Source organism: Ambystoma mexicanum, chromosome 4p (genome assembly GCF_040938575.1).
Source record: "Ambystoma mexicanum isolate Mex_15411 chromosome 4p, UKY_AmexF1_1, whole genome shotgun sequence".
Taxonomy (NCBI): Eukaryota; Metazoa; Chordata; class Amphibia; order Caudata; family Ambystomatidae; genus Ambystoma; species Ambystoma mexicanum.
In genome coordinates, this window is record NC_090927.1 from 270,677,976 (window position 1) to 270,704,641 (window position 26,666).

Sequence of the window (26,666 nt, forward strand, 5' to 3'; positions counted from 1 at the left end):
ATCGCCCAGCATTGTTCCAGCACCAGCACTATAGAAGGTAAACTCAAACGAGTATGTCAACTGTAAAAAAATACAGAGAAGCATTCCTCTTTACTCGTGAACCCTTGTCAAGGGATAAAGGTGAAGACATGAGTAATTTGAGCCTCTCTATAGAGCATCTTTTTCACCCACCTTCTAACATGTAGACTGTTCCATTTCTTCAGAAATCAAACTTTGAATCCGCTGTCTTTCCCAGCTAAATACCTAGCTCCAATCGTCGTTTGCAACTAAGGTTATGGAGTGCCAGGTACATCAAACAATTCAGGCCTGTGAGGAATTAAGCAACTTCATGGATCAAAATCACTCTGAATTTTGCCTCTTTCAAGGCTTGGTATTCGAGAAGAATTGCTTTCGCACAACAGCAATATCAACCTCCAGTGCCTCATTGTACTGGCTGAGTAGGCATCCTTCGATATGCCTGTGGGCCTTTAGGTTCTCTTGCATCAACTCGGCTATTGAAATTACAGAAGCTGTCTTCAAGCACCTCAGGTCCTTTTTTCCTTCCCAGTCAAGATGAGCAACTTAATTTTGGCAACATGCTCTTTTTGGGCTCTGGTATCCCTGAGGGATGCTCCATTACCCTTTTAAAAGTTGTCTTGAGACCAAATGGTGAATGTCATTCAATGTTACCATCTGAATTATCTGCTATGTTTAGACGATAATCAGTTCTGCATCCAGCCAGATGAACAAGAGGTCGATTAGGCCTTTCTCCCACTTTACAGGACTCTCAGACTTAGGTGTGCTGTCTCCATTGTTAAACTACATTGTGAAAGTAGTGGTGTCTTTGGTTCTTGCCTTCTTAGCGAAGCGTTCACCTAAAAAACTGTTCCACTACTGTGACCTTGTCATTTTGTTCAATTGTCTACTATTGTCTCGTCAGCTTGCACCCCTCCCTGTGTCCTTCCCTAGTGTTCTCCCCGCCCTTACCACCCCATCCCCTCTTCCTCTTCTCTCCTCTCCCTACCTAATCTATGGTGCTCTCTGTCTCTCCTATCTTTTCGAACTGCTACTCTTTCAACTATCCTGCTCTTCTCACTAAATCTGGTAGGAAGAAGTTCAGAAAGGACATCCTGGTCTCCAACCCAGGCCTCCCTATACCAGTGCTTCCTCTAGGCAAACTCTCAACGACATCCTCTTTGTCGATCCCTCGCCAGACTTATGGACTCTTCATATGGTCTCTGTGCTTTCTCCTTTCTCTTCTTCTCCCATTAATGGTGGCACCCAGTGGGAGGCCCACTTTGCCTCCTTCGACTCCTCTAAGGTCATCATTAATGTTTACCTGAATGGCACCGTCTTGGTCCAAGGCCCTCAGGCCAATCTCCTCCTCTTTGATAGACGCTTCCCGCGCCTCATCAATTTCCTTCTTTCTCCTGCTGTCCCCTCTCTTCCATCCATTGCCTCCTTGCCTCCCCCTGCTGTCTCCTCCTTTGCTACCTTGCCTTCTCCTCCTTCCTCTTCTGCCCCCTTCATGCTTCTTCTACACCTCCGCAGGGCGTACCTCTGATTTGTACCCCTCCCCGGATGTCTTTCAAGGACGGCAACCTTCTCCTTATTGCCACTTTTAACTCTTGCTCAGCTGTCAAGCACTCCTCTGACATCTGCCGCATCCTTGAAGAACTTGACCTTGATGTCCTCGGTCTCACTAAGAAATGGTTCACGGCCAGGTCTGTCGGCTAGCTCTGTCACAGGCTTTGACACTCTCCTCCCTGACGGCTACAAGATCCTCTCCGTGCCCAGGTCTAACCGTTCTGGAGGGGCGTAGCTCTGATCTTCCCTGAGTGGATTCCTGCCTTTGTCATTCCTACACAGGCCTACTCTTCTTTCAAATGCATTGTCAGCAGGCTCTCTCTCTCTTCTAGAAATTCACTTACTGTGGCTACCATCTATCGGCCACATGGTCAGATCTCCTCCTTCCTAACTGAATGGGCGGACCTCTCCTCTTCCCTCCTGGTCTCGACCACTCAACTCCTCCTTCTTGGAAACTTTAACATCCACCTGGATGCTTCCTGTCCTTCCTCTGGACTCTTTTGCGACCTCTGCGACTCTCTTTCACTATTTATCCTCCCCTCTAGCCCAACTCACTCTGCAGGGCACACTCTGGATGTTCTGATCTCTACAGACTTTCCCCTTTCTATCCCTCTCACCACTCCTCTCTCCCAGAGTTATCACTTTCTCCTTTCCTCCCAGCTCACTCTCTCCACCCCTCTTGCCTAGCCAACTCCAGCACTGCCACCTACCTTCTCAGTTATCTGACCTTTGAAGCGTGTGTCAGTTGAGGCTTTTGCCACCACTTTCTCACCGCCCCTCCCCCGGCTGACTCACGCCCTGACACAGCCCTCTCCATGCTCCACTCTGCTATCTCTGTTCTTGCCCCTGTCATGAGGATCCGCTTGAAGCCCAAAGCCAAGTGCAATGCCTGGTAAGACTCAGACCTTGCCACCGTTAAACACAAGTGTTGGGTGGCTGAGAGGAAATGGCATGCTTCCAGTATATCCTCTAACAAACTGACGTGCCGCCTGCTCCAAAGGCAATACCAGCTCTCTGTCCACACCAAGAAGAGAGCCCACATCCAAGTCTGCGTCTCTGCGGCATCTAACAACTCGGCCGAACTCTTTGAAATCTGCAAGGAGCTGGCCAATCCTGCTGCAGTGTCTACCTCACCTGTCCCCTCCCAGCCCCTCTGCACGGCCATGGCTTCTCATTTCATCTCTAAAACTCAGAACATCCTGTCCTCTCTCCCTTCCTCACCACATGGCTCCTCTACTCCCTCTGGCCCTTCTTCGGCCACCACTCCTCCCTCCTTCTCTGTCTTTCCCCTATTCTCCCCAGACAAGGTTTCTAAGCAAGTCAGATCTATGAAACTCTCGTCAAAACAGGTTCACCCCTGTTCCTCTAAAAGCATCAAGGACCATATTGACACCTTGGACCCTGCTCTGGCTGACTTCTGCAACCGCTCCTTCGCCACTGGGGTCTTCCCATCCCCCCTGAAGCACTCCCTTGTGCACAATCTTCTTCAGAAACCCTCTGCCGGCCCATCCTGCCCGGCTAACTATCACCCAATCTCCATCACTCCTTTCCTGGGCAAAATCCTGGAAAAGCTGGCCATCTCCCAGTTTAATCTTCACACTGAATCTGTTGGTTGCCACTATGATCATCAGTCTGGCTTCAGAGCTGCCATAAGCACGGAAACCGATCTCCTGAACATCCGTGAAGACCTGCTCTCCAACCTTGATTCCAACAACCCCTGTGTCCTCATCTCACTTTTGCCTTTGACACGGTCAACCATGCCATCCTGCTCAGCCGTCTCCCTGATAACCTGGGTATCACCAATCAGGCCCTGGCTTGGCTGACCTCTTTCCTTTCTGATCGACCCTCCCAGGTCCAACTTGGGTCCTTCTTCTTATCGATCTCTACATGTGGTGTTCCCCAGGGGTCTAACCTCTCTCCCGGGCTGATCAACCGGTATTACCCGAATTGTTAGTTTATAATTGTTCAAATGAACAATTGACCGATTTTAAAGGGTCAATTGTGAAAAGGTCAATTGTAATTCGACCAATTGTAAAACAAACAATTCGTATACAACCGTTCAACCAACACCTAGCACTTCTTGCCCACCGCATTGCCGCTCTCTGCCCCAACTTTCAGTGCTATTCGGATGACACTCAACTCATTTTCAGGCTCCTGCCCCACTTCTTCTCCTTCTCTCATCTCTGACTGTCTGTCTGCTATCCAGGAGTGGAGTGCCGCCAATGATCTCTGCCTTAACACCAGTAAGACTGAGACTCTCCTCATTTGCAAACTTGCTCCCTCCTTTCCTCTCAATCTCTGGCTGGCCTCTCTTGGCCCTCTTCCTGCTCCCACCTCTGAGGCTTAAAACCTTGGAGTCATCTTCGACTCCACACTCTCCTTCTCTCCTCACATCTCTGACGCCTCCAAGAAGTCACACTACCAGCTGCACCTCCTCAGCGGTATTCTTCCTTTCCTCTCCTTCCCCCAGAAGCTCATTGTCTCCAGAGCTTTGGTTCTCTCCAGGCTGCCACTTTCTAAATCTGCCTGCTTCAAATCTCCGCCCTCTGCAACGCATCCAGAACAGGACTGCGAGACTTGTCCTTGGCCTCAAGCCCAGGGATTGTATCTCTCCAGGACTGAAATCTCTGCACTGGCTCCCAGTGGCTGCGAGGATTAAGTTCAAAACCCTCTGCATTGTCCACAAGGCCTTCTGGGGTTTGGGGCCTCAATACCTTCAACTCTCTCTTCCTAAATATCTTCCTTCTCGAGCTCTTCGCTCATCCGCCTCCAACTCCCTTAGGGTCAGTCGCTTCTCCAAGCAACGAGTAGGTGGTAGATCTCTTTCTTCGGCTGGGGCCTCCCTCTGGAACAGCCTCCCTGCCTCCCTGAAACTTGTGGAGAACCATCTACGGTTCCGGAAGCACCTCAAAACCTTCCTCTTTGCTTCTGCTCTCTCTCCTCCTCTCCCCTGAACTCCTGGCTGAAACTGAAACTGCACTGTTCACCTGGCCACCCTCTGATCTCTGGCCCAGGTCCCCTCCACCGCCAGTTGCACCCCTGCACAGCCTCCCCGGCAACCTCCACACTTGGGGACTGTATTATGTATCCCTACAGTCCCCTAGCAGCACTTGACACCTGATGTCTGCACTTAACCTTGCACTTTCCACCAACTGGCTGCACTTTTTACCTATTGCTTTTATTCATTCTATTTTTTTTACTGTCGATCCCATGTACTGCACTGCCACACTCCTTCCCCCCCCATCATTTTTACCCTTCCCCCTTCCCCTGCACTTGCGCGATCTCAATGTTACCTGGCCTAGTAAGATAGTTGTCTGTCTTCCCTATGTTCCCCCACCCTTGCCTCATCACGCCTTGAAACACTTGTGTATGGGATACATTACTCACCGTAATCGTATTTCTGATGCTTGTATCTGCTTAGATTCACATGCTGTGCATAGGCCGACATCTAGTGGAAGCTGCAGAGTATTACAGTTTGTTTTTCGAAACTCGAAAAGGGGCGTCGACACAGGGCGTGCCAGTAATACTATCCCTAGTGTGACGTCCACTGTACCCATGATCCCTCACGCGTCTAGGACCCTCAGATTGTATTTTTTCTGACATGAGGTAGCATGAGGAGTAGCGTGAGTACAGATAATCCAAGCAGATAGATAGAAAGGTAAGACTACAAGCATCCATGCGCCTTCTCTCAGAGGGGAGGAAGGGTGGGTCGCATGTGAATCTAAGCATATACCAGCATCAGAAATACGATTACGGTGAGTAATGTATCCCTTCTGAGGCTTGTGGAATCTGCTTAGATCACATGCTGTGCATAGATTAGCGAGCAGTACCTGAAGAAGGAGGTGGGATGTGAGAAGGGTCATGAGCAAATAAATGTCTTAGAACCGCTTGTCCCACTTGTGTATCTGTCTTGGAATGAGTGTCAATGCAGTAGTGCTGAGTAAAAGTGTGAATAGAGCTCCAAGTAGCTGCTTTGCGAATGGTGTCAAGGGGTACATTTGCAATGAAAGCCAGAGTGGCCCCAATGCCTCTTGTAGAGTGGGCCCTAGGCGTGAAAGGCAGAGTTTTTTCAGAGAGTGAGTAACACAGCTGGATACAGTTAATAATCCACTTAGAGATGGCACCTTTAGAGACGTGATCCCGCTCTCTGCCTGTAGCTATGGAGACAAACAGCTGATCTGTTTTCCTTAGCGGTCTGGTCTTGTTTACATAGTAGAGGACCGCCCTACGCACATCTAGTGTGTGTAGTTTCACCTCAGCCGAGCTTTGTGGGTCTTGGAAGAAAGCCAGAAGCTCGATGGACTGGTTCACGTGGAATTTTGAAATAAACTTAGGTGAAAACCTAGGGTGTGTGCGTAAAGCCAGTTTATCTTTATGGACAGTAAAGAAGGGATCTTGCACTGACAGAGCCTGAATTTCACTGACTCTTCTTATAGATGTAATTGCTACTAAGAAGGCCGTTTTGTAAGTCAGGTGTTTGAGACTGCTTTTGTGCATGGGCTCGAACGGGGAGCCCATGAGCTTAGATAGCACCACGTTAAGGTCCCATCCTGGTGGTGGGTTTGAAATAGGAGGGTGAAGTCTCTTTACTCCTTCCATGAAGGCTTTAACTACTGGTACTTTCCACCACGACACCTTGTTATGGGAAGTGGTGTATGCTGACAGGGTTGCCAGGTGTACCTTCAGTGAGTTAAAAACCAGTCCTGCGTCCAGCAGGTGGAGCATGTATGTAACAATAGTGGAAGGAGTGCAATCAACTGGGTTGATTTGTTTATTCTGGCACCAGATAACGAATCTCTTCCATTTGTCAAAGTAGCAGTGCCTTGTGTTAGGTTTTCTAGATTCCTTTAGGATGTCTATACACCTCTGTGGTAAATTGAGATGTCCGAACTCTATGACCTCAGGAGCCATGCTGCCAGGTTCATTGAGTTGGGTTTAGGATGCACTGTTTGACCTTGGTGCTGGGACAGCAGGTTGTACCAGCCCGGAAGTTTGATGGGTTCGCACACCGCCAATCTGCGTAAGTGTGGGAACCACAGTTGTCTTGCCCACATGGTAGCAATGAGGACGAGCGTCATCGATTCTCTGTTCATCTTGTTGACCACCTTCCTAATTAGAGGAGTTGGTGGAAAAGCGTACGCAAACATCCCTGACCAGTTCATCCACAGGGCGTTCCCCTGGGAGTCTGGTTGGGGGAACCTGGATGCAAATCCTGGGCATTGTCTGTTTTCGCTTGTGGTGAATAGGTCTATAGTGGGGAAACCCCACTGAGAGAAGATATCTTCTACGACTTCTCTGTGCAGACACCATTCGTGTTCCTCTGGGATGGGGGCTCTGCTCAGAGCATCCGCTAGGGAATTGAGATCCCCTGGAACATGTTGCGATGACAGGAAGATGTTCCGTCTGAGTGCTCATATCCAGATTTTTGGGCAAGCTTGGACAGATTTGGCGACCGAGTCCCTCCTTGCATCTTCAGGTAGAACATGGCTGTAGTGCTGTCCGTCCGGATTTGCACTGACAGATTTAACAGGTAGGGCTCGAACGCTTGAAGTGCTCTGAATACTGCCAGAAGCTCTAACAGGTTGATGTGATTCTTGGCCAATGAGTGCGACCAGAGACCCTGAGCTGTGTGGTGGAGATGGTGAGGTCCCCACCCCGTCAGGCATGCATCGGTTGTGACTACCGCCTGTATCTCGGGATCCTAAAAGGGTTTCCCCTTGGACAGATTCTCTCTTGTCCACCAGTGAAGGCTTTGTACAAGTGTTGGCGAAACGACCACTAGATCGTCCCACTGACCACTTGCCTGAGACCACTGTTTCGCCAACCATTCTTGCATGGGACGCATGCGCAGGCGCGCGTGGGGGACCAGGTAAATACATGACGCCATCATGCCCAGCAAACGCATTGCTTTGCGTACCGTTAACTGGCGACCAGACTGATATTGCGGAAATTGCAGCAGTATATTCCGAATTCTTTCCTCGGAAGGAAAGGTCAACCCCTCTTGAGTGTCTAGGATAGCTCCTAGGAACTGTTTGGATGTGCTTGCTACGAGACTTGACTTTTTCTCGTTTATTGAGAAACCCAATTCGAAAAGGAGGTTGATTGTCTTTTGAATGTTTGCTCTGCAAATTACTGGGGTCTCCCCCGTGATGAGCCAGTCGTCCAGGTAAGGGTACACCGGGATTGCCTCCCTGCATAGGTGTGCTGCCGCCACCGCCAGTACCTTGGTGGATACCCTTGGAGCCGAAGCAATCCCGAAGGGCAGTACCTTGAACTGGTAGTGCCGACTGTCCACCTTGAAGCGCAAGTACTTTCTGTGCGCTGGGAACATGGAAATATGAAAATAGGCATCTTTCATGTCCAATGTTGCCATGTAATCCCCCTTTTTTAGGAGGGGGATTACCTCCTGGAGAGTAGTCATGCGAAACTTTTGGGGCTTGACATACTTGTTTGCAGGCCGTAAATCCAATACTGGGCACATTGTCAAATCTTTTTTTGGCACAAGGAAGTAAGTTGAATAAATACCCTTGTTTACGTGGTGTCCCGGGACGAGTTCTATCGCGTCCTTTGCTAGCAGATTGACGATCTCCTCGAGGAGGATCTTCTGGTGGTCCAAAGAATGTATTCTTTGGCGTGGAGGATTGTTTCAGGGACGCTCTAACAGTTCTATGCAGTACCCTGCGGATACTGTGGACAGCACCCATCTGTCTGATGTGATCCCTTCCCAACCTTGGGTGAAGTTGGAAATGCGTCCCCCTACTGGGGTTGCGTGAGAAGGGACCCTGAACTGAGCGTCACTGTTTTGGTGGAGGCGTGCCACCTCCTCTACTGGGGCTGCCTCTACCTTTCCCACGTCCTCTCTTATTACCCCTGCCGTAACCCTGGGTAGACTGTTGGTTATTATTGCTCCACGGAGTACCCTGCCCCTGGGAATAGTTAGATCCTCTCTGGGAATTTTGGCCACGTGGGCGACGAAAATTGCCATTCCCTCTCTGATTAGGGGGTTTATTGGTTAGTTGGCCTGGGGATTTGAGTGTTTCATACTCGTCCTTGGCATTTTTCAGCGCGTCCTCGACCGCGTTACCAAACAACAGATCCGGCTCCACCGGTTCATCTAACAATGATGCTTGGGTTTCAGCCTTGAATCCAGACTGCCTTAACCAAGCGTGTCTCTTGATAACAGTTCCTTCTGCTATCAATCTGCCGGCGTTATCCGCGGCATCAAAGGTTGCCTTTAGAAAGCAACCGGACACGGCTCTTCCTTCTGCCGAAACTTTTGCCAACTGGCTCTTTAAGGGTTCTGGGGCGTAGTCTATGAGTGCCGCGACTTCTTCCCATTGATGGCAGTTGTAGCTGGCCAACAGGGTGGTGGAGTTGGCAATCCTTGCCTGGTATGCGGAAGTGAAGGCAACGTTCCTGCCCAACCCATACAGTTTCTTGATCTCCTTGTCGGGAGGAGCTTCGGACGATGACAAGGGTGTTCCAGCCCTCTTACGGGTGTTTGTAACGACTAGGGAGTCCGGCTTCAGATGCCCCCTTATATACAGTGGGTCTGATTGGGCTGCCCTGAAAAGTTTCTCAATCCTTGGGTTCACTGCTCTGGTGAGGTTAGGATTTATGAGTGAAGGGTCTATTCTCCTTTAAATAGACTTCAGGATAGGGATGGCCTGAGCAACAGGCCTCCTTTCTCCCACTAACTCTTCGGCGAAGTCCCTCTCCTCTTGAGCACCCTGGGTGTCAATGTGGAAAAGTTCAGCTGCTTGAGACAGCACTTCATTCAGGAGAGGTTGGTTGTCGACAGGGGAGTCGGTAACCGGGGGTTCTTTCTCTACCAGGGAATCTACTCTGTAGGTTTCCAGGTCGTCCTCATCCTCTTCTTGGTCTTCTTCATCCCCATAGTAGCCCGTATACTTTGTTCTTCCAACATGCCCAAATCTGTATCCTCACAAAAGGATGTCTCTCATTGATACTGAGAGTAGGGCTGTACATAGAAGGGGTCCGAAGACCGTGTTGGTGTTTCAAACCGGGACTTTTTACTTGGAGGTATAGGATCCTTAGAGCCTGAGGGTGCTGACCCATCGAGAGTATATGAGAGAAAGTGTTCAGGGTTTTTCTGCGTAAAAATCTGCCCATGATGACATCCTTGACATGACCCTGTCTATGTCATCACTAGACCATTCTCTAGAACTGGGGATGACCCTTTCTGGAGGTTTCTCTGACTTATCCTGACTAGACTTGGTGGTCTGAGTAGGGGTTTTTGTGATAGCCGAAGACTTGGACTTGTCTGTCTGTTTCTGAGGAGTGGAGTGTCTTAAAGATGCGGAAGTAGGCAGAGGCTGCTTCCTTTGTTGTTTTTCCCCCTCCCCGTGAGCGGAAGAGTGTTTTCCCTGTTTTTTCACCCCTACGGAGCCTTTCGACGCCTGGCGTCGAGGTTCGGGGGTAGTGTCCCTATCCTTCGAGTGTGGAGGTAGGGGTTCGGGAGCCGCCATAACGCGGTCTGCGGGCACCGACTCCTGGAGTGCGTTCTGGGGATGGAAGTCGGCTTCGTCCTCCGACGATCGAACTTCCGTTACCTTGGGGAGCGAGGCACTCTTGGCAACAGTGGATGATTGCCTGGAGTCATGCGGCGATCGTGATCGAGAACGCCCAGAGGACGCCGATTCGGACCGTTCTCTATGTGCCTCTTTCCGAGAACTCGACATGCGCGTCGAGTCCCGGTTGGACTTCATGTGTTTTGTGGAAGTGCTGTGGGAAGCGCTTGTGTCGCCGGGGGTCTTCCCCATAGCCGCCCTGCCGGACGACCTTCCGAGGTCGGGGATTTGCGCTCGGCTGACTCTCGACACCATAATGCCCTCGCCGTCCGAAAGCACGTCGTCGCTGCCATGGCTGAAGGCGCCCTCCGCTGCCATGGCCTCTTGACGCCTGGCGTAGTGGGCCCAACGCTTGATCGAACGGTCCTTAAGTGTTTTGGGTTTAAACCTACTACACGCTCTGCAGTTCGCCTCGGGGTGGTCCCTCGGCAAGCAGAGATTGCACGTGGCGTGCCTGTCGACCCAAAGGTATTTGCGGTTGCACTTGGGGCAGAATTGGAAAGGGGTACCCTGCATACGCACCTTATGGCAGCGGGCTTGTAAGTGTAGGAATATATAAGAATGTACCTATATATCAAAAGAGTGTAGAGTATGTCCACCCCCCACTCTCCCTACTTGCAGGGCCAAGGCCAGCGGCCTTCCAAGGCCCGGGCCGAGGCCAGAGGCCTTCCTAGGCCCAAATCCGTCATGCAGCTGTCGACGGTCGAATTCTTCTGCGGGCTGGCGTCGAGTGTGGAAGTTCAGTGACTCGACGTTGGGGTGGAGAAATGGGTAAATTTAACAATATTTAGCAAAAGTATGGCTAAGGCCAGGGAACTCCGCGAAATGCTTCCACCAGAATGGCGGAAAAAAACAATCTGAGGGTCCTAGACGCGTGAGGGATCATGGGTACAATGGACGTCACACTAGGGATAGTATTACTGGCACGCCCTGTGTCGACGCCCCTTTTCGAGTTTCGAAAAACAAACTGTAATACTCCGCAGCTTCCACTAGATGTCGGCCTATGCACATCATGTGATCTAAGCAGATTCCACAAGCCTCAGAAAAGTGCATTATAAATGCCATATCAAATCAAAAGACGAGCCAACGTCTGTGAACAGCTCTAAAAAAAATGACAACATTGTGCCTTCCAAAGCAGCAAACTATACCCTGAAACAAGTCTAAAACATCTACGGAATTTTTGGACAGTAAGACATTTTGGGGACATTTTCAACACAAATGTATCAGGAGAAAAATAGGCCAATGCAATAGTACACATATCAGTGGTTAAGACGTGTTGGCAAGAAAGATCCCACCATATCTCGGAGAACATGGCACTGTTCTTCCCATAAGAGCTCTTGTTCATCACTTATCGATGACTGCACGTTTCATCATGCACGCCTACCAATAAGGTGTGCTGGTATCTCCCCTTCTGGACGGGTTGGCTGGGTTCAGAATGGCATACACAAATACACCCATACTATGATAAGCACACAAAATACAGATTCAACCAAATTATATTTTGAATATAATAGAAAAAGTTCTTTGCAAAGTATGCCTTTTGTGTAAATACTGCGATTATTTCACACACCACAGGTCTACCACTTGTTGCTATCCCTGCATTTCACAAGTCACACACTACTTAATCTCTTTGGGGAGATCACATTTAATTCACACACAATAACAAAAGGTCCTGGAGGTATGATGCTTCCTATCCCTGGGGGAGATGTACCCTCAGGCCTGGTGAGTGAAACTCAGCCACAATTGGTTCTCCAGGGGAAACAGGGCGGCTCGGGTAAAGTTGAAGCCAACTGGTGAGAGTGAAGCGTGTAAATGCTCAGCCACTTTGGGACTGCCGTGGGCACTCTTTAACTCCCTAGCCTTGTCGCACACAATGAAGGTATTCACGTCACTGCTCCTTCCTTCTGCTTCTTCTCTGGTAGAACTAATGGTGGCCTGACTCCCTCCGGTGGAGATCCTTGGACTAGAATTAAACATTGGAATGCTCCTGGAAGTATAGAATTAGCTTGAGAGGTTCTGGCAGGTATTCATTAATGCCATTTAATGACATAAATTACAGGTATATTTAGACTATTTTTAAATATAGAAAAAGAGGTACAGGAAGGTACCCACTCGAGAGTCCAGACCTTCTTTTACACATTTTGAGGCACTTGGGGCTCACCCTAAGTTACCAGGGTAATCCAGACGTGGATCCCTTACTCACTGTGCTCAGAGAGGCACAGCTTTACCTCACTGATGAGGCCCGACTAGGCCGAAACACGTTTCTGGGGTTACTTTTGGTACTCATGTTCAAAGGAGATTTGCCTAGCATTTCGGTGGGACAAAGACAAATATGCATATGGAAATTTCTCCTATGTGAAGAGTGCAGTGAGCTAAATACTTGGTTGAGACTCTCCCGGGGGCCATCCACCCAAGAACAGGTCAAGGGTGTGTGTTTGTCCCGGCATACTCCGAGACCTTCTTTTGCATATTTTGAAGTACTTGGGGGTCTCACCCTAAGTTACAAGGGTAATCCAGACGTGGACTCCTTGCTCATTGTGCTCAGAGAGGCACAGCTCCACCTCACTCATGAGGCCCAACTAGGCCGAAACACTTGTCTGGGGTTGCTGTTGGTACTCTTGTTCAGAGGAGATTTGCCTAGCATTTCGGTGCTGGACTGCCTTTGGGTGGCACAAAGACGGATATGCCGATGGAAATGTCTCCTCTGTGAAAAGTGCAGTGAGCTAAAGCGTGGTTGAGTCTCACCCGGGGGCCATCCACCCAAGAACAGGTCAATGGGCTGTGCTTGTGCCGGTAGAGGGACTCCCAGACCTTCTTTTGCATATTTTTAAATCTATATGGTATATTTTTAAAAATAAAAACAAATCTCTGCTATAAACAATGTTTCTGCGCCACCCTAAGCCCCTGTGAAGGTTTGTATAATAATCCTTCCCAACTAAGAACCTCCACTTAATATTTTATCAGTTCATTCCTTCTCTGTTGGCAACCTGGTAACCCCCGGCTATTATAAGGCTGCACACTTAAAGATTGCAGTTATTAGTCATGCTTTCTACTTAAATGGTCTTTCCTCTGTTATCAAGTGAAATAATATCTTGTTGACTATTTCCGCATGCACCCGACAGAGACTGCAATGCAAGTTTCTCTAGGTTTCTTTTCAAGGATAGGGTTTCCAGGTAAACGAGAGTCTCATTTTATCTACTTTTCCAGGGTTTCAGTTTGAAGATTAGTGGTAGATTCACAATGCGAGGTAGTACATATCACGGAGAGCTCCTGCTGACTGAAGCTGGGGTTTTGCTGTTGTCAAAAGCTAACTTTAAAAAGGAAGTGTATTTCCCGCCGTCTATGTAAATAAAAATGCTCTCACTCCTCCTACATGTTGACTGGGTGCAGTAGGGCTGAGGAGAAGCGTATCAATTGCTGATACCTAAGTACAGATATAGACTAGCATTGACAAAACCAATAGGTTTGGCTTTTTTGGACTGTAAATATTATCAGTGTTGTAGCATTGACATGGCATGCTCAGGTTGTCATGCCATTTGCTAGGAATTGCCATGCAATACCCAAGCACTAGCAACAGTTGAAAGGTATTGTTTATGATATGCTCAAGTATTTACTTCACATTATAGCTATTCCCGTCAAATGGCAAGGTACTGCCATCGTATTACCATATGCTGACACCATATGTCGTTTTTGCCATCAAAGGCCCAACTACTCACACAATAGCAATATATTATCTGTAATTTTCCAAAGTAAAGCTACATATTATGCCATATAGAACCTTAATTTTCCAGATGATGGTTCACATATATCCAGGTATGCACACTATTTGCCAGGTAACAGCATATTATACCGAGGTACACAAATTGCCAGGCATTCTCATCATATTGCTATCTGGATAATGTTTCTTGTTTTGCATTCATATAGCCAGGTAATAATGCAATTGCCAGGTGCTGTTTTCATTTAACCAGACACTCACTCCATTTGCTTGGCTTGCTGTTAACATTGTATGTCCATTGAGTCACCTAATATACCAGGCTTCCCATGATACACAAGAGATTGGCACCATTTTCAAGATAGCGTTATCAAATGCCTAGCAATTCATAACACATTTCACGTATTACCAACATTTGCTAGATAGTGGCATCAAATGCCCAAGTTTTAACACACTTTGCTACCTATCGCCATCATGTGTTCATGTACGCCACTTTCCAGCTATTAGCATACACAAATGTACTCACAACATTTGCCAGGTATTGCCATCAAATGCCCAGGTATTCTTACCATTTGCCAAGAGTATGGGCTACGATGGGGTTGAGGAGAGTATGAAACACTGTCCTTCTTCTTTTGTTGTCTTCCGGTTTATTGGGGCAAGAGAGAAGCATGGCCTCCATTTTCTCGCATGGCCATATCAGTTTCTGTGTCCTTCCTGTTAGCTCAAAATAAAACTGTGATGCTAGTGCGTCAAGCCCCGACCGTTCGGAGAAAAGGACTGAAGGGCGATGCGCGGGCGGAGCTCAGGAGAGCGGTGCACCGGCCATGTGCGGTACCCCGTGTAAAAATAGAAGGACACACATTTTCAAATTTGTATGCTTTTTTACAAAAGTGGTCTGGTCCCGTCCCGAAGGACGGAATGTCCCAGAAGTATGGAGGAAAGGGGATGGGATGTTGGAGTATGGGGTTCATCCCAGACCTTACTGGGCTCAGCCAAGACGTCCTTCTGGAGGAACAGGCTGGTGCGCTCCTGAGGTGACAGAATAAACGCTCCAGAAAGCGCCCCATCCTGTGGAGTGGGACCCTCGGGTACTGGAATATCAGGCAGTGCCATCATATCCAGGACCCGGTCATGGAATGCTCTAACAGAGCAGGGATGTTCATCGCTGTCCTGATCTGCTTGAGGCTCATCTAGCGAAGCAGGGATAGAAGACTGATCCACTGCACGTAGCGCCTCAGGAATTAAAGTGTTATCCCGCGCCGCTGGTCTCTTCTCTATGTGAGAAAGCGGAGGCACAGGAGGAAGTGATGGAGGAGATGGCACCACCGGGACCTGCGTAGGAACAGCCGGGACAGAAGGCGGTACCGGAGGTTCATGGTACATTTCCCTGAAAACACCTTTAGAATACGCCCTCATGGGATCAGAGTGCATGAGCGTTTGAAACTTCCCAAAAAACGCATCCTCAGACGAAGGTCTAGGTGCTGGAGTAGCAGAGGCCGCTTTTGAGGGGCATACTCCCATGAAATCAATGAGGATGGTTGCCAGGAGGGCCCACCTCTGGCTGGATCCACATAGATCAGTGACGTGGAACCAGGAGGGAGCGAGACTGTATGAGGCAGCGGTGCCCGAGCATGCCAATCGAATGAAGGGCGGAACAGGTTTTTGTTGCCCACATAGCTTGGAAAAGGCTGCTCAGCCCCAAAAGAATTGCTCCCAGCACCAGAAGTCGTGAATGTTGGTGTAAGGGAGGTATCCAAAATGGCTGCTATGGACCAAGGAGGTTGGACCACCCTTTTGTCAACACCTGAGGAGCAATGTGTCACAGGAGAAAGTGAGGCAACTGTTTCCTCAGTGGAGTCAGGGGACTTAAGTAACACTTTAGCCTTGAAACAAGGATCCTCGGCCGAGCCGGCGCTGGCAGATCTACTATGTTTATTGGACATCTTAGGAACTGTCCCAGAATTAGCCTCCAGTGGAGGAACCTCAGCGTAGCTGGTACTGAAAGGCCTGTGGTGCTTGACTGCCTTCTTTGCCCCATCGACAGAACCGGTACCACCACGACCCTGAGTGTTGGACGGTTGAGGAATGTACCCCACCGACAGGACCATCAAAGAGGATCCCTCGACTCTGTTGGTACTGGATTTAGCCCCAAGAAGAGACACCTCAGGTTTTAACCTGAGACGTATAGCTCCCTCAAGAGGGGCCTCGAGCCGTGACTCGGTGTGGAAAGCTCCAGAAATGGAGACCTCAGGGCGAACCCCGGTATCCAGAGCCACAGAAGAACTGGGCTGAACTTTAGCACCCAAACGGTGAACCTCGGAACAGTTTCCAGTTTTGGCAGGTCTACTGCGGGAACCCTTAGAGAAACCTCTGGTGCGTCTATTAGGCCCCTTGTGGGGCACCTCAGAGGAACCCCTGGTGGCAGAGCTACTCGAGCTCCTCCCGGTCCTAGAAGACCCCGGGAAGGAGTCTCCTGGCCGGGGTGCCCTGAAAGTAAAGAACTTACCGGGCGTTTCTTCTTTTCATCGATGAAGATCTGAAAATGCGGTGGAGGAATGCATTGAAACACCTCCTCCCAACGCAGAAGCCAACGTTGGAGTGCCCGGACGGAGAGGGAATCGCAATAGAAGCACGAGTCCCAGCGATGTTCCGGGCCTAGACACTCTAAGCAAAGAGAGTGGGGATCCGCCCTCGCAAAACGACGTTTGCATGAAGAACAGAACACGAATACCAGACGCGTAGAACCGGAGCAGGAAGGAGGGACAAAGGGAATAAAAAGAAAACATTCCCGGTGATGCTAGTGCGTCCATACCGACCGCGCGGAGAAAAGGACTGAAGGGCGATGTGCGGGGCAGAGCTCAGGAGGGCGGGTTTACGGGCATGTGTGGTACCCCGTGTAAAAATAAAAGAAGGACAAAAATCAAAATTATTAGCACTTTTTTACAAAAGTGCTCCGTTCCTGTCCTGAAGGACGGAATGTCCCACAAGTATGGAAGAAAGGGGACGGGACGTAGGAGTAGCTTGTTTCTTGTTGGGTGTGAACCTCGGAACAGTTTCCAGTTTTGGCAGGTCTACTGCGGGAACCCTTGGAGAAACCTCTGGTGCGCCTATTAGGCCCCTTGTGGGGCACCTCAGAGGAACCCCTGGTGGCAGAGCTACTCAAGCTCCTCCCGGTCCTAGAAGACCCCGGGAAGGAGTCTCCTGGCCGGGGCGCCCTGAAAGTAAAGAACTTACCGGGCGTTTCTTCTTTTCATCGATGAAGATCTGAAAATGCGGTGGAGGAATGCATTGAAACACCTCCTCCCAACGCAGAAGCCAACGTTGGAGTGCCCGGACGGAGAGGGAATCGCAATAGAAGCACGAGTCCCAGCGATGTTCCGGGCCTAGACACTCTAAGCAAAGAGAGTGGGGATCCGCCCTCGCAAAACGACGTTCGCATGAAGAACAGAACACGAATACCAGACGCGTAGAACCGGAGCAGGAAGGAGGGACAAAGGGAATAAAAAGAAAACATTCCCGGTGATGCTAGTGCGTCCATACCGACCGCGCGGAGAAAAGGACTGAAGGGCGATGTGCGGGGCAGAGCTCAGGAGGGCGGGTTTACGGGCATGTGTGGTACCGCGTGTAAAAATAAAAGAAGGACAAAAATCAAAATTATTAGCACTTTTTTACAAAAGTGATCTGTTCCTGTCCTGAAGGACGGAATGTCCCACAAGTATGGAAGAAAGGGGACGGGACGTAGGAGTAGCTTGTTTCTTGTTGGGTGTGTGGGATCTCACACTGCGTAAGATAGTGTCATACTGTGATTTGGCAGGGAGCCAGTTTTACCTTTTTACTTTCCTAGATTTGTGAAATCCGTAAGTCAGATAGGTGCATATGTTCAATGTCAGGAACGCTTTTGATTGTCAGGAATCTTATCTTAGATTGAGAGTTTTTACAAAAGTTTTAGCCTTTCGCAATCTCAAAGCCTAGGAGGAGAGATGTGCTGGTTTCCGACATGAGCGAAGTCAGCTCTTGGCAAGTTTGATTTCCATGGCAGAGTAGATTTAGCCTTTCATCATGATGCTGTCAATAAATTGAGTACTCTTAATTGGGGTTACTACAGCACTTAGAAGCTGATGAATTTGGCATGAAGCACCATATAAGAACACATATAAGTATTATTACCATAGGAAAAACACTCTGCCCTGCTTCAATCCCATAAATGGGCTCTACCATAAGGATATAATGTGGTCAAATATACACAGAAGTCCTCTTCCTCGGAACTGAAATATAAACTTGAGGAAGAAGGGTGCGTAGTAATGAAAGATGCAATCCCCTATGATGTTAACCTTATTTGAATTTATGCTATAATTACATTGCATAAAAGGCAGAAGGCAAAAATGCATGAAAATAAATAAATTGCCCTTAAGTAATTAAGTGGTTCATTTACAAAAATAGGTTTATATATATCCTGCCTAGTGGCAGTTTCACTCAGTTCACAAGGGGTTTGCCAACCGAATCATGAGAAAGTCCAATGGGGTCCTATGTAAATTGCACATCTAAAAGTTGCACCCTTTGTACAGAATAGAATCGGGTGGAGGCATTAAGATTGTGGCCTCAGCCAGCCTCTAAGAGTGAGGGTCAGAGAAGCTACGACCTGCTCCGGATAAATGCATGAATGACGTGTGTGATGTCTTAGAAGACTCCACATCTGAGCATGTGCCTGGGAAGTAGCACATGAAATGCTCACAGTGGCGACTGACAATGATTGGATGGCAACCAATGGTTTTAATGGATGCACCCTCCCCATTGCAAGCTGAATTGTCATTCTGCTTTGAATATTCGTGTTTAGTTGGGGAGTTTGCTCCATTGGTTTATTCTAAAGGAAGCATGCAAGCCTAATACTAGACACTGCTATTTTGACAAATGGAAACGCTTTGTCTTATGATGTAAAGCACATAACATCAACTCAATTGACTCTGACCTTCACATATAGTACACTATTAATATATCTCTTACTCAGGATTAGTCTTTAATTCCCTATGAGTGTACCTAGCAGCTCTCTCATCCCACACCACATCACAAAGTAAAGTTTTCTGGTGGAAAGTTCCCGTAATGAAACCATTCATGGAGGGTGTTTAAAGAAGTATACCCTCCAGTTTCAAATCCGACTCCCGGCTGAGGCATGAATGTTGTTCTTACAGGATACAGGAAGATTCCACGCCCTGACCGGGACTGGAAGCCGAACAGAAACAAGGCCCCCCTGGAAAACACACAGACACCACTATGCTAACTCTTGCCTATGCACCAACAAACAATTTGAACGCAGCTATACTCCTCGAATAATTCAGCCTTCTGCACACATACTTACACACCTCCACGTTCACCTCAACAGCCTTTAGAAATCAGCTATAGCCCTCGAATGCACCCTATCTGCTCACATAACGTCCCCCTCAAGCACCAGATCCGCCAGAATTTAGATACCATACTCCGTTGGTCTTACTGCACACTTTCTACTGCCCTTACACAGTTACCGCACCACAGCTAGCACTAGTATGCAGTTCCACATCACCTATTGCACACTGGCTGCACACATACTGAGTGCGCCCATGCACATTGTATAACACTACTCTCTCCACTGACCTGGACTGCAGGTTCCACCCGCAGTGCTTTGGAATCATAAGAATGGTCAATGGTGCTATACAAATGCCAAATAACATAACATAACATTACACAATCTTGGAGTTAGTTACAAAACATAAGAAAACTACTTCAAATGATGAAGATTGTGAGGAAGCCTTGCTGCAACAAGTTGCCATGACCGATATGATCCCGAAGCACAGCCCGTGTCTGGAGAAACTGGATTTCTCAAAGAGACCAAATGGAACCGACAGATTGGTGCTCCCTTCCTCTAACGCCGCGGTCACAAATGGGTTGAAATCCTCATAGAAACGCTTGTTCCCTAGGAAGCCTTTCTGTTCATTCCCCATTGGATCAGTCAAAAAGAGGTGGCAACATCTCAAAGCCCTACGTGCTAGTAACGGAAAGAGTAGAAGGCCTATCGTTGTGTAAAACCAAGACTAATGCCAACTTTAACCGTTATGTTGGGACACAACGGTGCCCACCACTGACTGAATTTTGGCTTCTGGAACCTATCTGCAGCTGCATGGTACTGGGACCATGCCATTCTCCTACCAGCACATATTCAATTTACCGTGGACACAAGAGAGTCTATGTGGTCTGTTTCTTCACCTCATCCTCAGAGCTGGTGTCAGAGTATCAAAAATAATGGCAGGTCTATTGACAAATGAAACATACACAAAAGTACTAGACTCTGAACACTGTTCTCAACCCTACAGTAAGTGGTCAAGTTGAGGCCTAAGGATATTGAAAGATTCTTACTTACAAAGCTTACTTAAGTGCAACCGGCACAAAAGTACTTATCATCAAAGATAAAGCACATTTAGTAAAATACCTTAAGTGGACAACGGCTTATAGAATGTTTACTCCCTCTGTCCCCACAGGCAATCCCAACCCCCTCCGGTCCACCCAAGATGTTCCCTTGTGCCCCCCTCCCTTCTTGCACACAGGAGTTGCCTGTGTTGCTTGATTCTTGTACCCTGCTCCCCCTCCGCCCCTTCCAGCTTACTTCTGCAGGAGTCTGTCCTGATACATTCTGGTTTCACCATCACCGTCTTGTGGGCAATGCAGGATTTGACCTTTATGGAATTCATTGATTCACGGTGCGTCACCCTCTCTCAACTCTCATGCTGGACTTCCTTTGCATCTTGTACTCATGGTGGCCCGGAATCATGCTGTTCCCATCTTAATCTTGTATCCTGGTTTGCAACAATATGTGTTACTACTGACTTCTGCAATTGTATTTGCGCTCCCCTCTTGCTTCTCCACTCCTTTTGATTGCTTACTCTCTGTTCTCTCCTCCTCTCCCTTTCTCCCTTTTCCTATCTCCTCCCCTTGCTTTCTTCTATGCACTTACTCTATCAGAATTGTCCCTGGACCTAGTATGATAGCAACCTCGTCTGCCTCCCCCATCAACCCCTTCCTCCAGCACTAACTGAAATGTCGTCAGGCCTAGTACGATAGTCGCTTGTTTTGTTCCTCCCCTTCCTTTCTGCACCCCTCTCCCGCATCTTTTGTTTTTCTCCGGCTCTACCAGAAATATCATCAGGCCTAGTAGGGTAGTCTCCTGTCTGTTTCCATTTCCTTCCCACTCTCTCTCTGAAATGTTGGCAGGCCGAGTACGATAGTTAATGTCACATCCTTACTGTTCATGGCTTGTAAGTATGTCATTGTATTTTCCCTTGTTCCATCCTTTGCCTTGAAGCGCTTTGAAATACATTATGTATAGGCGCTATATAAATAAACTATCATATCACATGGGTGTTTCTCGGTATCCAAACCACCCAATTGCTATTGAAATCTTGCAATTTATTTCTCAGCAATGTTACCAAAATGTGAGCCATGGAAAGCTTGCGAGAAACCCTGTTGCCTAGCTGTAGATCAGTCTCCCTCACAGCTTAACACAAGGATTATGAAAACTCCTAGCAGACACCATTCATAATGCATTGGCCCTCATTACGAGTTTGGTGGTTTTCCAGCGGTAAATCCGCTGGACATCACCAAGCGGAATTACCATTACCGTCACTTGGTCTGCAAGATTTACTGGACACCATGGGGATTTGGTGGATTTTGGCAAAATATCTGCCAACGGTAATCCCACCAATTTTGCCGATTTTTCAACAGAAAGTTGCAGGATTTACCTCCAGCATCATGTTGAAGATAAAGCCTCCACTCCAAAGCTAAACTCGGAATATGGCAGCATGGCAAACGTGGCGGTAATTCGTTTACCACCACTTTTTTTGCCGCTCTGTCATGCTCCTGCCTGTTACCTAAAAAAGGTGATCATTAATTTCCAATGATTCATTCAACATTAATTTCCAATGATTCATTCAACATATGGCTTTTGATCCATTAAAAAAAGAAAAAGTGCTGGCACAGAAGTAAACATTACATTTTGGTAAATTACAATCAGCGTATTTGATGCATCAATCAATTATCCAATCCTTATTTGCATAGCTATCAACACAAATTGGGCGCTATATTCCCCAGTTCAGGGGTCTGCAACATACAGCTCTCCAGATGTTTTCACTACAACTACCATGATGTCTCAGCAATGTCTCTGCTTATTAGGGTTGCTGGGAGTTGTAGTGCAAAACATCTCGAGTGCCAAGTTTGAAGACCTCTGCCTCAGTAAAATAGTAGCGTAAGAATACAGCAAAGTAAATACTGTGGGCACCATAGGTATTTTCCGCTAGAAGACCCTAGAAGACCCAACAGTTGAATACGTTTCAACGCCTCTTTGTCTGGGCTGTGTACAACCATTAATAGTAAGTACAGTAAGTGACATTTCCTTTCAAAGGGATATGCCAGATGCCAAGCCTGACTCTATGAGCCCAATTGAAAGCCTAGTTCTGCGATGCGAGATATCTTGTATGTGGAGGTGAGACTTATCTATGTAAGTCCTCTTTCACTATAATGAATGCTGGCAGGTGGCCCTTCTACGCAGCAATTGCGTGGTCTGGTATGTCGAGAATTTCTTGCCATCCCCAGGGACCACCCTAGCAAGCGGCGAGCTAGTTTAGGATAGGACAGCCTGCATGCTGCATGCTTTACCTGCCCTCTTACACTCTGCTCCTTTCCCTCCCTGACAAACACTCCCCACATGTCCCTTGTGTGAACTGCAGTATTTTGTCTACATGTGGTGTCTTAGAAAACATAAGTAAATACGAATATATAAAATGATTTGCTGCACAAATAGTATCTAAGTAGGTATAGCCTAAGCGGTGTACAATTGTGTAGGCCGTTCTACATATGGATGTATTGAGTATTTTTATTGATTTACTAATGGTTGCTATGGTGTAATATGTTTTTGTTTGAGACAAATTGAATAATTCAAGTGCATTAGGAGTCCCCATACGTTCACATTATGTTATGTTAATTTTTGAACCTCTATGAATTTCACTAAAGGTATTTATTACCTTATTATTTATGCATGCACTTTTCTTCTTTGCTTAGCTAAATGGCAATTTGGTACAGTGACCCCTACCTATAACATGTACTCAACAATATAAATCCTGTTAAGTCTGAGGTGCTGCCACTTCACTCAGCACTAACTCCGTGGAATTCTTTTTTTGGCCGGGGATTTTAAACCCTCTCCAACCACCACTCATATGACTGCACTGTAATCGTTTTACCCTTTGGAGGAAATTGAAGACCTGGAACTTTCCTACTTCTACTTAAGAATAATATCCATAAATCACCAGCGCCAAATACCACGTGCACGGATTGGCTGCACTCTATAAAATGACCCAGTAGAAATGCCAAGACAATATAACAAATGTAACCAATCATTTGTGATCAAGTGTCTGTCTCTACCCACAGTTAAGTACAGACATGGTCTTAGCCAAAAAAAAGAGGTGACACGGTGTGCAGCAGGATTGAACCATGCACTTGCAAGTAAAAGGGGATACAATGTTTGGTTATTCGTCTTCTAGGATTTAAGCTTTTTAATTCAAGCTACATGTCGGAGGAATAGTGAACTAAATAAAACTGGAAACAGTGGTGAAAGCACCTAAAATGCCTGCAATTACTTACTAGCCCAATGCAAGACAGTGTCTGAGGCTGAACATTTATGCTACAAAAGCTGGACTTTAACATGAGGTTTGCCGAGAAATATGAATACATACTTTTAGAAAAGATATGTCAATTATCTGGGATTTTCTTTTAATGCAAAAGCTTTGAAGTAGGTACAGAAGAGAGTGTGTGGGTGTGGGTCTGTGTATGCTGTTGAGCCCCCAAAGACAAAGATACTGCAAAGAGGCCTTCGCCCCTTGGTCCACATTTTTAGCCATAGTGCCTTTTAAGCCTTGCTTCTCTACCTTTTTTTATATAAATACATATCCTTGAACTATTGACTATGTTGCCAAGCCTCTCAGCTAGTCACACTGTTAATCAACCTCTAGTGCCCTTTCACAACAATTTCTGTATTCTCTTTTGTTTCCTTTCCAAGGGTAGGTTTGTACCTTTTTTTATTTTTATATAAATGCATATTTTTGAACTATTGACATTGCTGCCAAGCCTCTTACCTGGTCACGCCTGTGAACCTCGAGTGCCCTTTCACAAGAATGTCTACATTCTCTAGTGTTTACTGTACAGGGGTAGGTTTGTGTTGTACTGTGTTTTTGTTTTATCACATGTCACATTTCCTTTACTTTAATAGAACCTTGATTGGACATTCTTTTATTTTGGAACCACTGCACTAACGCAGTTTGGGTTGCTATTATTATCAGCTGACACCCTCATATAGATAGATAATACATAGCCTAACCTTGGCCTGAACTACCAAGAGATGATAAGGAGGTGTACCTTTAGGCTGTGCCTGTTTCACCTTTAGAATTTGGATCGCTGCTGGTTCATTAATATTGTGGGGACAAGTAAGTAGTGTATCCACTACTCATCCTGGGACTTCTGAGGGAGTAGTCATTTTGTTGCTGTATATGTGTGTTTGTGGGGGGAGAAGGGTCTGTGTGTGTGCACACATGAGGATGTATGTGTGTGATGTGCGTTTACATGAATGTGTATCTGTAAAGAAGCTTTCAGGTGTGTTTGTGTGTGTGCGTGTGCGTGTGTGTGTGTGTGTGTGTGCATGGGCAAAGTCTGGGGCTTGGTCCATGAAAGCTCCACAGCTGTGAACTAGGTGGTGGCAGAAATGGTAATTAGGAGTCTGGCCTGTAGCACCTTCCCTTCTGCCTATGTATGGGAGCACAGGAGCCGAGGGAAGTCCAGTTACAGAGCTGAGTCAACGCAGTGTTAACTTTCCCACTAGGAATAGTCAGGCCTGTTACCTCAGTCTGCAAGGGCACTTTGGCATGTGCAAGGAAAGAAGAGGCAATTATGAAGATATAACATCTCGAATCTCACTCAAAGAAAATAGAAACTGCCCATAAAAAGGATACATCTTACCACATAACAAGATCTTGTTATTGATGATGTCGGTAGATTTATATCGGAAGGTAAACCCTTCTGAAATATATCTGAAAAAGATGCCTTTTTATCTGTGTTCTGTTCTTCGCTAGGCTTTTTCTTTTCACTGTCCTTTGTAAATGTGTTTTTACATTTTACTTGTGTGTTTTTTAATGGGGTCAGTGACCCCCTCAACCTCTAGTGCCCCTTCCCCCCTAATTCCCTTGGTTCATTCATGTCCATGATTTTTTGCCTTGCTTTGAGGAGACCCGCTTTTCATATGCACAGTAAAACAAAATAACTGATCAACTGCACCAATAAAAAGACCTGCTGGCGTTCTTACTTTCCTGTGTGGCCCCAGAATTGCAGCAATTCGTAGAAAGTACCGCATATACCGTCGTTCATTCATCTCAGCTATGCTAAGTGTTGTCCTCCTATTGTACATCACCAGACTCAGACATATACCACACACATCTTCATTCCCTGTTTGCACAAAGGCCTCCCTCACAGGAATGCCAACTAGCAACCTTACTGCCAAAACGCCCAGCAAATAGTACTTCCTCCACAGTAAAGCTCTCGCTACTTGGGCAAAGTCTGCAGAGCAAATGGAGTGCACGTGTAAAGGAAGAGTTCCGACAGCAAACAGGACGAAATGCCTTGCTTTGTATGCCTGTCTGAACAACATGTGCTATGCACATGTAGCACCCATGGCGGTATGCAAATAAAAACCAAAGGAAGAAAAGAGGGACAATCTTAACAAAAATGTAAAGGGAAAATATGTGTACATCACTGGCATTTCAACACATTTTGCACCCATCTACACGGGGTGCAGAATAATATGAAACACTTCTAAATACCCTCACACTACACATATGATGTGGAAAAAGAAGATACAAAGAAACCCCAAGCCTAACAGGGAATGGCAATATACAATATATATTTATTTATTTATTTTTGCATTTATTAAGTGCACAAACCCCTCGGGCATCAAGACACTGTTACAACCAGTTACACTCAAATTATGATAAAGACGGAGCATAAATATACAAAAAGTCAGATGGCTTAGGTGGACAGCCAGGTTTTAAGTGCCTCTCTCAAGGTCCAGTAGGATTGTTCCGCTCTTAGTTTTGGTGGGAGAGAGTTCCATTAGTTAGCTGCCAAGGAGGGGAAACTTGCACCAGTACTTTTTGCCCGTTTGGATTTTGGTTGGTCAAGTCTTTAAGTGTAAGCCTTCCTAACAGGTCTGGTGGGCTGGGCATTCGAGAAACTTTGAGAAAGGTAGGGCGGGCGAATTGGACAGGGATCTGTGTGTGATAGATTACGTTTTAAAGATAATCCTTTCCTTCACAGGCAGCAAGTGAGTGTTTCTTCTTGCCTCTGATTTGTGCTCTTTTTTAGGAATGTTGAGTGCCGCTCGGATAGCATTATTCTGGATCACTTGGAGCTTGCAGATGTCATTGACCAATGTGCAGGCATAGAGAGAGTTGCATTCGTGTAGCCTAGATCTAATGATAGCTCTTGCAATGGTGAGACAACTGTTTGGGGCTAGGAATGGTCTGGCGGAGTTAATTAGCTTAGCCGTGGAAGCAGCTGACGCTGTAATGGCGTTGGTTGACCTGTCGTGTCAGGGAGAGTGTAGAATCGAGGTAAACGATTCTACACCGATTCAGAGACAGGTATTTTTATTTTATTTTAATTTGTGATTTATAACGTGATTCATAGTTTCTAAGTGCAGACCCGGGGATCGAACCTGTGTTACTCTGTGTCGTCTT

At 47.0% G+C, this 26,666-nt stretch overlaps 1 protein-coding gene across 2 annotated transcripts in view; it reads right to left on the reverse strand.

The window, feature by feature from the left end:
• The window catches only part of CLIC5 (chloride intracellular channel 5), a 971,906-nt gene that overhangs the window by 465,965 nt on the left and 479,275 nt on the right, over positions 1–26,666 (reverse strand). The window lies entirely within an intron of this gene.